Source organism: Pogona vitticeps, chromosome 2 (assembly GCF_051106095.1).
Source record: "Pogona vitticeps strain Pit_001003342236 chromosome 2, PviZW2.1, whole genome shotgun sequence".
Lineage (NCBI taxonomy): Eukaryota > Metazoa > Chordata > Lepidosauria > Squamata > Agamidae > Pogona > Pogona vitticeps.
This window is the reverse complement of record NC_135784.1, coordinates 12,307,489-12,320,010: the sequence shown is the minus strand read 5'-3', so window position 1 is coordinate 12,320,010 and position 12,522 is coordinate 12,307,489. Positions and strand designations below refer to the sequence as shown.

Genomic DNA, 12,522 nt, shown 5'->3' with positions numbered 1-12,522 from the left:
CAGATACAGAGTTACCCAGCTTCTCAGACCTCTGGTTTAGTTGCACCAGTTCCCTAGGTACTGACTCTGCTAACTGCAATTTACTTCTAACTAAAGTTTTCAGTTTTGCAACCTCAGGATAATATGTTTCCTGAGCCGCCTGTAAGTTTTTCCCTTTTTCAGGATTCAATTTTAAGTTAGGCTCTGTCATTGCTAAGGACTTTTCTTTAGTTACAAGTTCCTTGTCCGTACAGAGTTTCTCAGTACTTTCAGAGAACAATAGAGTGGGATTTTCGAACACTTTTAAACAACCCTCCAAATTATTGTTCTCCTTTATCTCCTGGGCAAAACTCTTTTCCTTGGGTTTTTCCATAATCTTATAACCCTCTTCAAACCAATTATTAATCTGACCCTGCATGAAATTTTTTTCTCCCCAACTTTCTTCTGTTGCTGTAGTGGGTGCTTTCTGACTTCCTTGTGAGCGTGTATATATAAAACTACCCTTAACATGTTTTATCCAGTTCCAATCATCTATATCAACTGTAGACCTCTCTAAGTGTTCATGAGTCAGTGAATTGAGGGTTTTATTAATGTTTTCCATATACTTATTGCAATTATAATTTTTCTTCTTTTCTTCACTATTGGGTTTATCACTAAAGTTTTTCACTAAGTTTTCTTTAATTATTCCCACTACTATAGGTCTCATTTTTAAATCAGGATCCCCCTGTCTTTGGTAGATTTCATGGCTTTGACCATATTCTTTTATTTCTTTCTCCATCTCTGTACTCAAAAGGGATAACCATTTGTTTGTGGATACTTCTGTCTATAAAGAATCTTTTAGGGGATTCTGGAATTACTGTTTTTTCTTTGACTGCATTAAAAGATTATTGCATTGTATAATCATTTTCTTCTTGTTTAAAAATCTTTTTCTGAGACTTTATGACAGCTACACCTTCTGGAAGTTCAGGTGATTGACAGAAACATATATCTTCATCAGGAACTGATAGATAGGGGGCAAGGATGAGGTTCTGATATAATATATACGAAGTACTGGATTTACAATTTAAGATAACACATGCTATTTGATTCACATGTACTTACACAAGTAATCATACCTGTACCTGTAACTGAAATATGATTTCACTATTTCCTTACTATAATGATACTCTATATGCATTTTTGCATCTCCATTTATATGTATTCTCTATAGCCAATGTATTTTGTATCCTCATTTCTCTCTTGGTGCTCCTGATCCATCCCGCTTGGCACTCACAGAAACTTTCCTACGTTATCACACAGATAACATTCACAGTGCTTCAGGCAAAAGACTGTAACATGTTTCTAACTACACAATGGTTCACTCAAATTCACAAACATGGCAGCCACTAACCCTGGGATGCAATTTGGATATTTTTCTCACATCTACCATGGCCAATAGGATGACCCAACAGGCGCACATAAGATTCAGGAGACCAATATGGGGGATGCTGTGCTTATTGTATTTAGTGTAAGAATCTTATTAAAATGTTGTTTTCCATTAATGATGGGACATCCGATCTGCCTTTTAAGACAGGAGTCCAGCTATATGTTTAATAAAATAACAATTGATTCACATATAGTCTGACTGATGCACTATCTTTATCTGTTATTCCCTGCCGGAGAACTAAAATCAACTGAAACCTAAAATTGGGTGCTAACAGAACCTCACTATTATAATCAGAATTTTCTATCTTTTCTGTCTGTGAGCGTGTAGTGATTAAAACACTTTTGACATGCTTTGTTAAGTCTAACCCAATCAAACATGGAGTATGAATCTGATTTGTAATGTCTACTTTAAATATACCAGTCCACTCTTTATATTTTATATGCGCTTTAGCCATGGGTAGCTTAATTAATTCTGTCCCAATTCCTCCTATATGTATGGCATATAGTTATCTGAGAGCAAGAGTCTCTCAATGCTAGATATTTGATGTTATTAATATTAACATTTTCTCCAGATGATTTCATCAATTCCATATTGATTTTAATGTAATAGCAGTGGGCAATCTCTGCTAGAGGAGGCAGTTGCTCCTGCCTCACTGTTTTGTCAGTTAAACTGTCATTCTGGCTTACCTCAGAATTTTCATCCTGCTTTGTATATAGTACATCATTTTAGGTACAACTCCCACTGTTTTCTATTGTCCCATTTCTTTGTTTTTAATAAATTCACAATTTAAAATAAAATGACCTGCTTTTTCACAACCAAAACAAGTTTTTAAATTTCTTTGTTCATTATAAGGGGGTTTGTCTCCCTTTTCTTCAAAGCTTTTACCCTTCGGTTGGTACTGCTCTGAGGGTCTCTCTCTAAAATGGCTTCCATCTCTCTATTTGTTTTTGTGGAAATCTTTGGGTTCTCTTTTTCTTTCTTCAAAGTTTCTGCCCAATTTCACTTCAGAATATTTTGAACTCCTAATCTCTTATATTAAATCTGCAGATTCATTAGCCTGTTGTACTGTTTTAGGTTGTTTGTCTCTAAATATCTTATTTCAATTGTTCCAATCCTATGAGGTTCTGCATGTTCTCTAAAGTTTCTATCCATTTCTGTAAATGTCTAACTAGATTTGCCCCCGATTGTGAATATAATTCGTCAGGCTTCTTACTTAACTGTCTAAATTTGCATCTGAGGTTTTCAGTAGTTATTTCAAATCTTAACAAAACTAATTTCTTAAAGGTCTCATAATCTCTAGCTTGGTCTAATGACATGTTAGTGTAAATTTCAGATAATTCACCACTAATTAAATACCTTAGTACTAGCATGTGTTCTGTTCCCCGAATGTCATAATCCCAGCACGTTTTCTCAAATGAAATTAGAAAAGATTCAGGACAATCTTTTTAAGTTGAGGGAATTTCTTAAGATCTGCTCTTGAGACCCCTTCATTTGTACTGTTACTGTTATTAGTGTTTAGAGATGGCATTTCCATTTTTTCATCTCTAGTTGATGTTGATGTTCCATCTCTTTCCCCCTGCATTTCCATCTGTCTGGCTTCTGCCCTTTCTTTTGCTCTTTCTTGTTCTTTGACCATCTCCCTTTCTCTGGCCTCTGCCTTTTCTCTCATTTCCAGCTGTCTGGCTTCAGCCCTTTCTCTGGCCTCTGCTTCCAGCTGTAATTTTCTTAACTGAAATTCCTGTTCTTTCTCAAATTTCCATTTTTGAAACTCAAGGGAGGTTAAATCAGTTTCTCTCCCTGAGCCATCTCCTTTCTCCTGACTCTCCTGGACAGAAAGCCCCCCTTCCTGAGGTAAAGTCTGACTCTCAGCTAGTTCCATAACTGCCTTCTTCACTCTCTTGGAAGGCATACCCAACCGTTTTTATTTTGAATAAGTTGACAGGTTGTTTTCTTCCAGATTCAAATACGTAGACATGCCTCGCTTTTAAAAAGGACCTCTTTTTTCTTTTCTTCGGTGTTAGAGAAATTGATACTTTGTAGCTTTCCCTGAAAGCCTAGGATTGCTACTTTTTTACTTTAGGCACCAACTTCTCCGCTCCATGTGCCTGATACTTTGTTTCTTTTGGCCTCCAGCCACTCAGCTGTTTCAGAAATACTGTATTTCTCTTCTGTAAGCCTCACTTATATTCACCTCAGCTATTCCTTTAGACCTTGGCTTCCACTTTTGATTCCCTCAGTGCTCCCTTTCTCAGAGCTTTGGGATCTAAAGTTAGCCCTCTTGGTTCTTACCGAGCCTTGTGGCGCAGTGGTTAAACTGCTGTACTGCAGCTAAAACTGTGCTCATGACCTGGGGTTCAAATCCCAGGTAGCAGGCTCAAGGTTGACTTCCTTCTATCCTTCCGAGGTCGGTATAATGAGTACCCAGCTCACTGGGGGGGGGGCAATGTGTAGCCTGCATAATTAAATTGTAAACCACCCAGAGAGTGCTTGAGGTGCTATGGGGCAGTATATAAGCAGCACGCTTTTTTGCTTTTGCTTACACTCTCAGCTTGAGGTAAAATTTTAACTACAGAAATCTCCTCAGAGTCTTCTTCCTGCCTTTGTCTTTCCACAATCAGGAGTCCCTACTAAGTTATTCACAGTGAGCTTTAGGGTTTCCTACTCCTTCACTTGGACTATTGACAACCAGGTTTCTTAGAGGATTTCTTTTCCTTTTGGCTTACTGGCATTCATTCACTTTGAATCCCAGAACCAGAAAATTTCTTTATTTTGGCTTACTGGATTTCTTTCTCGTCGAATCCCGCCGCTACTCACAAATTTATTTTGGCTCACTGGATTTATTTTTCATTCGTATCCCACCGCTAAGCTGCCACTTTATGTCACACACAACCAGTTCCCCTGTTTCTTTCTCTACAAACCCAGGTTCCCTTTCGGGCATGACATGTACTTTTCAACCCTTTTTCGCTGCCACCAGAGGATCTGTTCCTCTCTATATCAAATATGACTATTAGATCAGTGTGGTCCAAAATAACAATGTTTATTTATGTGTTTGTATGTAAATCATATACAGAAAATCAAGGATGGTCTCTTATTATTGATTAAAAAAACGTTGCTTTGGATACATTTATATTTGCTTATTTAGATTCACTTTAACCAAGGTATTAAAATATTTATTTCTTAACATGTTTAACTCTGTCTAATCTTAATCGCATAAACTTTCCAATACTTGTCCTATTCTTATCTCTTTCTCTCTCTATTATTATTCTCTCTAACACAACTCTGGCCCTAACTGCCTAAAACTGTCTCCTCACTAGTTCTAACTGAATATAACTGTCGCTCTGTCCCCTTTTATTTCCTTGATTCCGCCCTCCTGTACTGTCATTGCTTCTCACATCAGTGTTCTATTGTGATGGCCAGGTATGGTTTTCTGGCCTGTCTATCACATCGTTGAACATAAAGAAGACAAAATCATGCCAGGAAATTACAAGGATTGTAATAGAAAACATTGACATTGTAGGCTGGATGGATAAGGGATTTTATTTATCAGGCATCTTGTGCAGCTGAGCATCAAGCAAAGTCCTGCTGATGTGGCAGAAGGCTGAGGTGATTCATATGAGATCACCTCGTATGAGGTATGATTGGTTACCTGTACTATATACTGTGCAGAGAGACACAAATATATTGTGGAGAGTTGGAGAATTGCTAGACAACATGCTGTTGGAATATTTAATATAAGCTTTGAGGAACAAGCTGTTGCCTCATATTTTTCTTCTCTGAGAGGACCTTGGAGGCTGGTTTTACCCCTGCTTTGCTCAGCTCACCCCACAAATACTTGACACAAGTTCTGTATCCAGCACACTTCCGCTGCTCAAGGAAGCTTGTGAGTCGCTGGTGAGTGACTTGCGAGTCCTGAGGGAGTCCAGAGGTGCTGGGAGCTCTCAGGGGCACAGAGTTGGTCAGCGTTCCTGCCTGTCAAGCCCAGGAGAGGTAAGAGGATGGCTAGAGACAGAAGGAAATGAATTTAATGTTCAAAGCTGCAATCTAACTCAGCAGCAATGGGAGGATTTCCTCTAGTAAAGTTAAATGGTAAGAATTCCATGTCATGGTCCATAAAAATGGAGATGGTTTCAAAAAGAGACAAAATATGAACTGTTGCTGAAACTCCACCAGATGACCCTGATGAACAAGAGTAGGAATTGTGAGGGTGTCATCTAGTTTTATTTTGTACTTGGAGAACATTCAGTTCATGCATGTCCAAGGAAAGAACTCAGCAGATGATTGTTGGCAGGCTTTGAAAAAGGTTTACTTCAGAGTGACAGCTGCCAGTAAAGTCCACCTAACCCGATGTCTTTATCACAAACAGACCCACACAATTGCTCACAGATCACGTTCCACGCAGGAATGCTGTCCTGTGGGAGCAACACTCCCTCCACAGCCTCATTCCTTGGCACTAGTGCAAAGGTAAACAGCTGAGTTAAAATTCATACGCATGATTGGCACTCATGTATGTGGACTGAATATCAGCCTAGGTTTTGAAAGCCATTACCGAATGTAAAACTTTTAACTGTTAACTACTGCCCCTCTTATTTCTTTCACAACTACTAGAGCCATCTCACTTCAGGAGTCTAAAATATTCTCTTCACATGGTTCCTCCTCTGATATCTTCTTCTTTTATGTACAGTGGTGCCTTGCTTAACGGGCACCCCATTTAACGATGAATCTGCATAGCGATTAAGTTTTTGCAATCGCAAAAACGATCAAATTGCGATGTTTTGGATAGGAAAAAAATCGCTTTGCGATGATCGGTACGCTGTTTCGCTTACCGATTTTAGCATAGCTATGATTTTCCAACAGCTGATCAGTGGTTCCAAAATGCCCACCGGGTAAAAAAATGGCCACCCGCTGTGTTCTCGTGCCGATTCCTCGCTTACTGGGCAGCGAAAATACCAACATATCTCTCCTACTCTGGCCATGCTGCACTGGCTGCCCATCCGTTTCTGCATTGACTTCAAAGTGTTAATGCTTACATATAAGGCCCTAAATGGTTTAGGACCCCGATACTTGGCAGAACGCCTGCTCCCACCTAGATCTATTCGGACCATCCGCACGAGCCAGGAGGTGAGGCTGAGGAGCCTAACGCTGAGGGAGGCCCGGAGGGAAAAGATACGAAACCGGGCCTTCTCAGCAGTGGCTCCTTGCCTCTAGAATAACCTTCCTCTGGTTATTCATGCGGCCCCTACACTGGGCACTTTTAAGAGTCAACTAAAAACATGGTTGTATATTCAGGCCTTCCCTCCTGTCAATATTTATTATTTATTATTTTTTATTTATTTATTTATTTGATTTGTATCCTACCCATCTGGTCTGGTCGACCACATTCTTTCTTTCTTTTTTCTTTCATTTATTATTTGTGTTATTATTGTATATGTTATGGACTGTTTTAAAATTCTTATTGGAAGCCGCCCAGCGTGGTCAACCAGACCAGATGGGCAGGATATAAATAAATAAATAAATAAATAAATAAATAAATAAATAAATAAATAAATAAATAAATAAATAAATAAATAAATAAAATGGCCGCCATGTGGAGAGTTTTTGCTTAAAGGTGTGGTTTTTGCCAATAGGAACGCATTGAACAGGTTTTAAAGCATTCCTATGGGCTTTTTATTTTCACATAGCGACGAAATAGCTGTGCAGCGATTTTTGGTGCACAGATTATCATTGCTATGCGGGGCACCACTGTACTCTTATACCCCTACCTTGAGTTTTTAACAGTCTTTACACTCCCACCCCTCTTCTTCTAACTCCCTTTCGCTCACACCTGTCATCTCTTCTCTGTCTCCTGTAGGAATGTTTATGGTAGAATCTACTGCCAAACATTGACCAGAAATCATTGCATGTGAAATGTAACATTGGCCTGAGCCAATGGCTTTAAGCAAGAAAAAATATATGCACAGAAAGACATTCTGGAGAACATCTGTCTCAAAAAATATTCCACTAGTTTCTATCCACTTATACACCAGGGGAAGGGTGTCTGGAAAAAGGTGTAGGAGCCAGTATAAATGCTAGAGAAGGGAGATCATGACCCTGGCACAAGACAAGAAAGGGAATAAATAAAAGTGGGGAAGAAAGCGAAGAGGAAAACAGCCAACATTATCTTCCGTGGGGGGGAAGAGAAATGCAGCATTTGGGCTAAAGGAAACCTGAATGGGCCATGTAATCAGCATAATCAGCAACCAAGCAGGACAGGGCACATTCTTTGATAAAGAAAAAAAATCACTCTGTCCCCCACCAGGTTCCCCTGTGATTGAGCTCGCTGGGGTTGTGAGCTGCTAATATTTTAAAGTTTATATAAAAGGTCTATTGCAATTTTATTATTTTGATGTTATTCCTTAGATTTCTTAGAAAAATTTGTATTTCTCAATGGAGTGGTAAAAACAATTTGAGCTACATCGGGTGGGATACAAATCAAAATAGGGAAAAACAATTTGAGGTGTGTTTGGATGATGATTTTGTTTATATCATGCTGCAGTAAAACACTGACAGTAGCACTAAGTCAGCAGTATAGAGATGCATGAAATATATGAAAACATTTTAAACAACTAAGATGTGAGTATTGTGTTGTGTTTTGTTTGAAGAATTTAGCAGATGTCCAGCAGTAAGAAGCACAATGAACGAAGTCAGTCCTTCTTTAGAGGTATTTTACTTGAGATGATAAGCAGTAGTAGTAGAAAATAACAGTAGATATACAGCAGTTAACAGCAAACGAACACTCCTACACACGTAACTCTTCACCAACATTAACCCACACCAAGTACTGGCGTTTTTGCCTTATATACAATGTCTCTTATCAGCTACAGCTGTGATGTCTTGCAGCTGTTCTTTTAGTAAGTCTTTCCAGAATCTCAGGGAACAAATGCCGGTTTAACCATACCACGACACTCCTCCCATTTGTCTCTGAGTTTCTGGTTCTTATTTATATATATATTGTTTTACATTTTAATTTTACATGTATACAGACCTTCATTTGGTTATTGTATACTGTACATATACATTTCATTTATACAGTGTACATTTTACATGTTTGTTAGACATATACATATTACATATTCATTTCATTCCCATCATTTGTACACCTTTAATGAATTTTGGTTCTGACAGAGGCTTCGTCAGTATATCTGCCAGATTTTCTTCTGTTGGGCAATAATTTAGGGTAATTATCCCTTATTGTACCGCTTGCCTCACATTGTGATATCTGATGTCCACATGTTTGCTTCTTGTTTTAACCTTTTCAGAGTTGGCTAATTTTATACATGCCATATTATCTTCATATACAGTAATTGGATCATTTTGGTCTATTCCCAAATCTTTCATCAATTGTTTAATCCATACCAGACTTGTACATAGTTGTGAAATTGATGCAAATTCTGATTCGCAGGTTGATAATGCTAGGTATGCTTGTTTCTTTACTGACCAATCTACCAAAGTGTTTCCAAATATTATGGCATTACCTGATGTGGACTTTCTATCTTCTGCATCATTTGCCCAGTCACTATCCACATAACATTTAATTGTTAGTTCACCCACTGGTGTAATGTTAAGTTTCAGATCTGTTGTGCCTTTTAGATATCTTAACACTCTCTTTAGATCTGTCCAGTTTTTGTGGCTTGAATTATTTGAATATCTACTTAGAATGTTAATTGCATTACATATGTCAGGCCTTGTCCATAAGGCTATGTGTTGCAAACTTCCTAACAATGATTTGTATTGTTCTACATGAGGATATTGTTCAGTATTTTCTTCTGCAATTTGGCTTCCTACAGTCATAGGAAACCTTCCCAACCAGCTCTGCTGGCCTGGGTTTGTGGGAAGAGCCATCCAGGAACTCCTGGGTTCCCCAAGGTGGAGAACTACCAACAAGAGAACCGTCGGGGAATCCAAAGGTAATCTAGTCCAACCCCCTTCCCATTGGCAGAAAGCTCCTGCTGCTCCAGCGTCCCTGACAGGGAGACCTTCAGACTCTGCATGGAACAGGGGGGACTTGCATGGAGGAGATGACTTCTCCACCACCGCCTGAGGGTTCTCCAATTATTTCCCCTATATGGTGCATTTAGTCCTTTCTTCTAACCTCTTCCATGAAGTGCTTTTGTGTAAGAGACACCAGATGAAGTTTCCTGGTTTCATGAAACAGGGCGGAGTAAATATGTAGCCACACCAGGAGACCGTGGGCTAAGGATCCCAACCCTTTTCTAGAGTCATGGCAAAGCGAGTTTGTTTCCTTCCTTCCCCAAAAACCCATTGTCCCTTCCTCACGGCCGCTCCCTTTGGGAACAGACCAGGTGCCCCATTGCAAGAGCACTTCGAGCCCTCACCTGGGTCAAGCACCCTGTCATGGTCCAGACCCCCATCGATTGGGGAAGATTCTCCATCCTCCAGGTGAGGTTCTCGGGCAGGTGAGTCCTGGCAAATGGGCCTCATCCTGATTTAGTGGAGAAGAAGTCCAGCTGCCAGGTTGAAGTGCCCGATTCCCCTCCCCATACTCCCTCCCAACGTTTCCTGAGCCAAACAGGACAGGTTTGCCCTGGGCTTACAAGGACCGGGAAGGAAGAGACGGTCAAGGTTTTGAAATTGTAGTGGAGTTGGAATTTATTGATGAAAAAAAGATGTGCGGTAAAGGCCAAACAGAGCCTGAACTCCCTGCTCTGAGCGATCTTGAACTCAAGACGCAGGAAAGGTTCTGCCCGTTTGTCTCGTTTTCTCTCCTCGCGTTATTTGTGAACAGACTCTGGTGACGGGAACTCTTGCGTCTCGTCTGAGTCTTTCCTTCCACGAGAAGTGGAAGAACTTGGGCCGCCCAGAGGAAGCTCCGCACTCTGGCCATTTTCCTCCTCTTTGGAGCCTTTGTACCCTTCAACGCCCCCCCTCACGCCAGGAAAGACTCCCACGTGCAAAGGAGAGCTTGAGCGTGTAGCATAACCCTTCACTTCCCCCCCCATTCTGCCATTCTTTCTCCTCCCCCTAGAGCTACCAAGGCGAAGGAAGGGCCCCTCCCCTGGACGCCCTTCGAACGGGAGCCGGAAGAGGCGGGTTTCTTAAGCCATTACCAAATGTTAAAAGGTATACCGTTAAGTATGGCTCCTCTTATTTCGTTCATCACTACCAGGGCCATCTCTCATCACGTTTCTCATAGAAAAACAGTCAATGTTCTCTATATTTTCATTCATGGTTCTCCTCCTCTCTTCTTGTAAATACTGTTACCCCACTCTCCCTTGAGATTTTAACACTCTTCACCCCCACCTCTTTCCCCCACTCCCTTTTGCTCGTGCCTGTCATCTCTTCTCTGTCTCCTGTAGGAATGTTTATGATACAACCGAGCACCAAACATAGCCCAGAAACCACTGCATATGAGATGTAACTGCATACCCATGAGTATTTGTTATTCTTGACTTGTGAAATGATTATTTCATCCAGGATTTCATAGGTTCCCTATATGTTTGACGGAGCAGAAAGGGGCCACATGTTTTTGCCTTGTTTCATTTCTTTGGATTTTACCTGATATGCTTTGCACTGGCGCTGAACTGACACCAACTTTTCTGGAGAACACTGCGGGAATTCTAGCATGAGACCCACCGGTGCTAGATATTCAGTGAAATGAGGGCTAAAGTCCCTGAAGTCTAGATGTTCTGTGTTCTGCTGAGAAACTGATCAGCAAGATCCATGCTATAATGTGGGTGGATGTTTTTGAAAGCCTGAACCAATGGCTACATGCAAGACAAGCAAGAAATACATGCATGGAAATACATTGTGGAGAACCCCTGTCTCCACAAAATCTGGTAGTTTATACCCACTTACACATCAGGGGAAGGTCTAGAAAAGGGTGTGAGTGCAAGTATAAAGATTAGAGAAGAGAGATCATGATTCTGTCAGAGGAGGAGAAAGGGGATAAATAAAGTTGGGGATGAAAAGAGAAGAGGAAAACAGCCAACATGATCTTCTCTGGGGGTAGGAGAAACGCAGCATCTTGAGCTAAAGGAGACCTGAACGGGTCATGTGATCAGCATAATCAGCAACCAAAAAGGTGGGAGTGCATTCATTGAGAAAGGGAAAATAATCACTCTGTCCCCCACAAACTTCCCCACTGATTGAGCTTGCTGGGTTTTGAGCTGTTACTATTTTAAATTTTATATGAAAGGTGTATTGCAATTTACTTATTTTGATGTCCCTCCTTAGATCCCTTAGCGATGTGAGAAACAATTTGATCTACTTTGGGAGATAGAATTCAAAATAATGGAAAACAATTTGAGATGTTTCACGACGTGTCTTGGAATTTATTAACAAAAAAAAGATGTGCGGTCAAGGCGGGACAGAGCAGTTGGTATTAATGAGGACAAAGTGGAGCGTCCTGCTGTGCAGGCAGATGATGGAAGAAGCTGATGTGACCTCATTTCTCCTCGGCTGTTGTGAGTCTCCCTTTGGAAGGAGAGAAACAAAATCTGGGTCGGTCGGAGAGCCTGAACTCCCTGCTCGTTTGCCTCCTTTTCTCTCTTCAAATATTTGTGAAAAGACTCTGGTGACGGGAACTCTTGTGTCTCGTCTGAGTTTTTCCTTCCACCAGAAGTGGGAGAACTTGGGCCGCCCGGAAGAAGCTCCGCACTCCCGCCATTTTCCTCCTCTTTGGAGCCTTCAACCCCCCCCCCGCCTTGTTCCTGCCTTTCCCCCCGAGTTCATGCAGGAGGGGGAAGGGGAGGAACATAGAGCTACGAAGGCGAAGGAAGAGCCCCTCCCCTTGACGCCCTTTGAACGGGAGCCGGAAGAGGCGGGGATCGCTGCGCCTGCCTCTTCCCCTTCGGCCCAAGAAAGGCGCCTGGAGGAGAGAAGCGGGGCTTTTGGGGCGCCTCCCGGATCGGGACCTGGACGAGGTGGGCGCTGGATTGGGGGGGCAGATCGGGGTTGGGTTAGGGGGTGAGATTTGCATGGGGAAGGAGAGATATATCCAGATTCCCGCCAGTCTCGACGGAAGGGGGGGGAGGTGCTTCCCCAGGTACTGCCGATGCTGCCCCGTTGTGGTTTGCCCTGCTCGACGTGCGTGCAGGGCAGTTTTTTCCTCTGGGTCACCT

At 41.4% G+C, this 12,522-nt stretch overlaps 1 protein-coding gene across 4 annotated transcripts in view; it reads left to right on the top strand.

The window, feature by feature from the left end:
* LOC144583045 (uncharacterized) overlaps positions 1-12,522 on the top strand; it is a 94,898-nt gene that overhangs the window by 57,410 nt on the left and 24,966 nt on the right. For 2 of the 4 annotated variants that reach the window (XM_078387534.1, XM_078387533.1), the window contains exon 1: positions 12,167-12,324. The exons of the other annotated variants lie outside the window; for them this stretch is intronic. The gene's annotated coding sequence lies outside the window, so the exon portion shown is untranslated. Of the gene's footprint in view, positions 1-12,166; positions 12,325-12,522 lie in introns of those variants that run through there. 4 annotated transcript variants of the gene reach the window in all.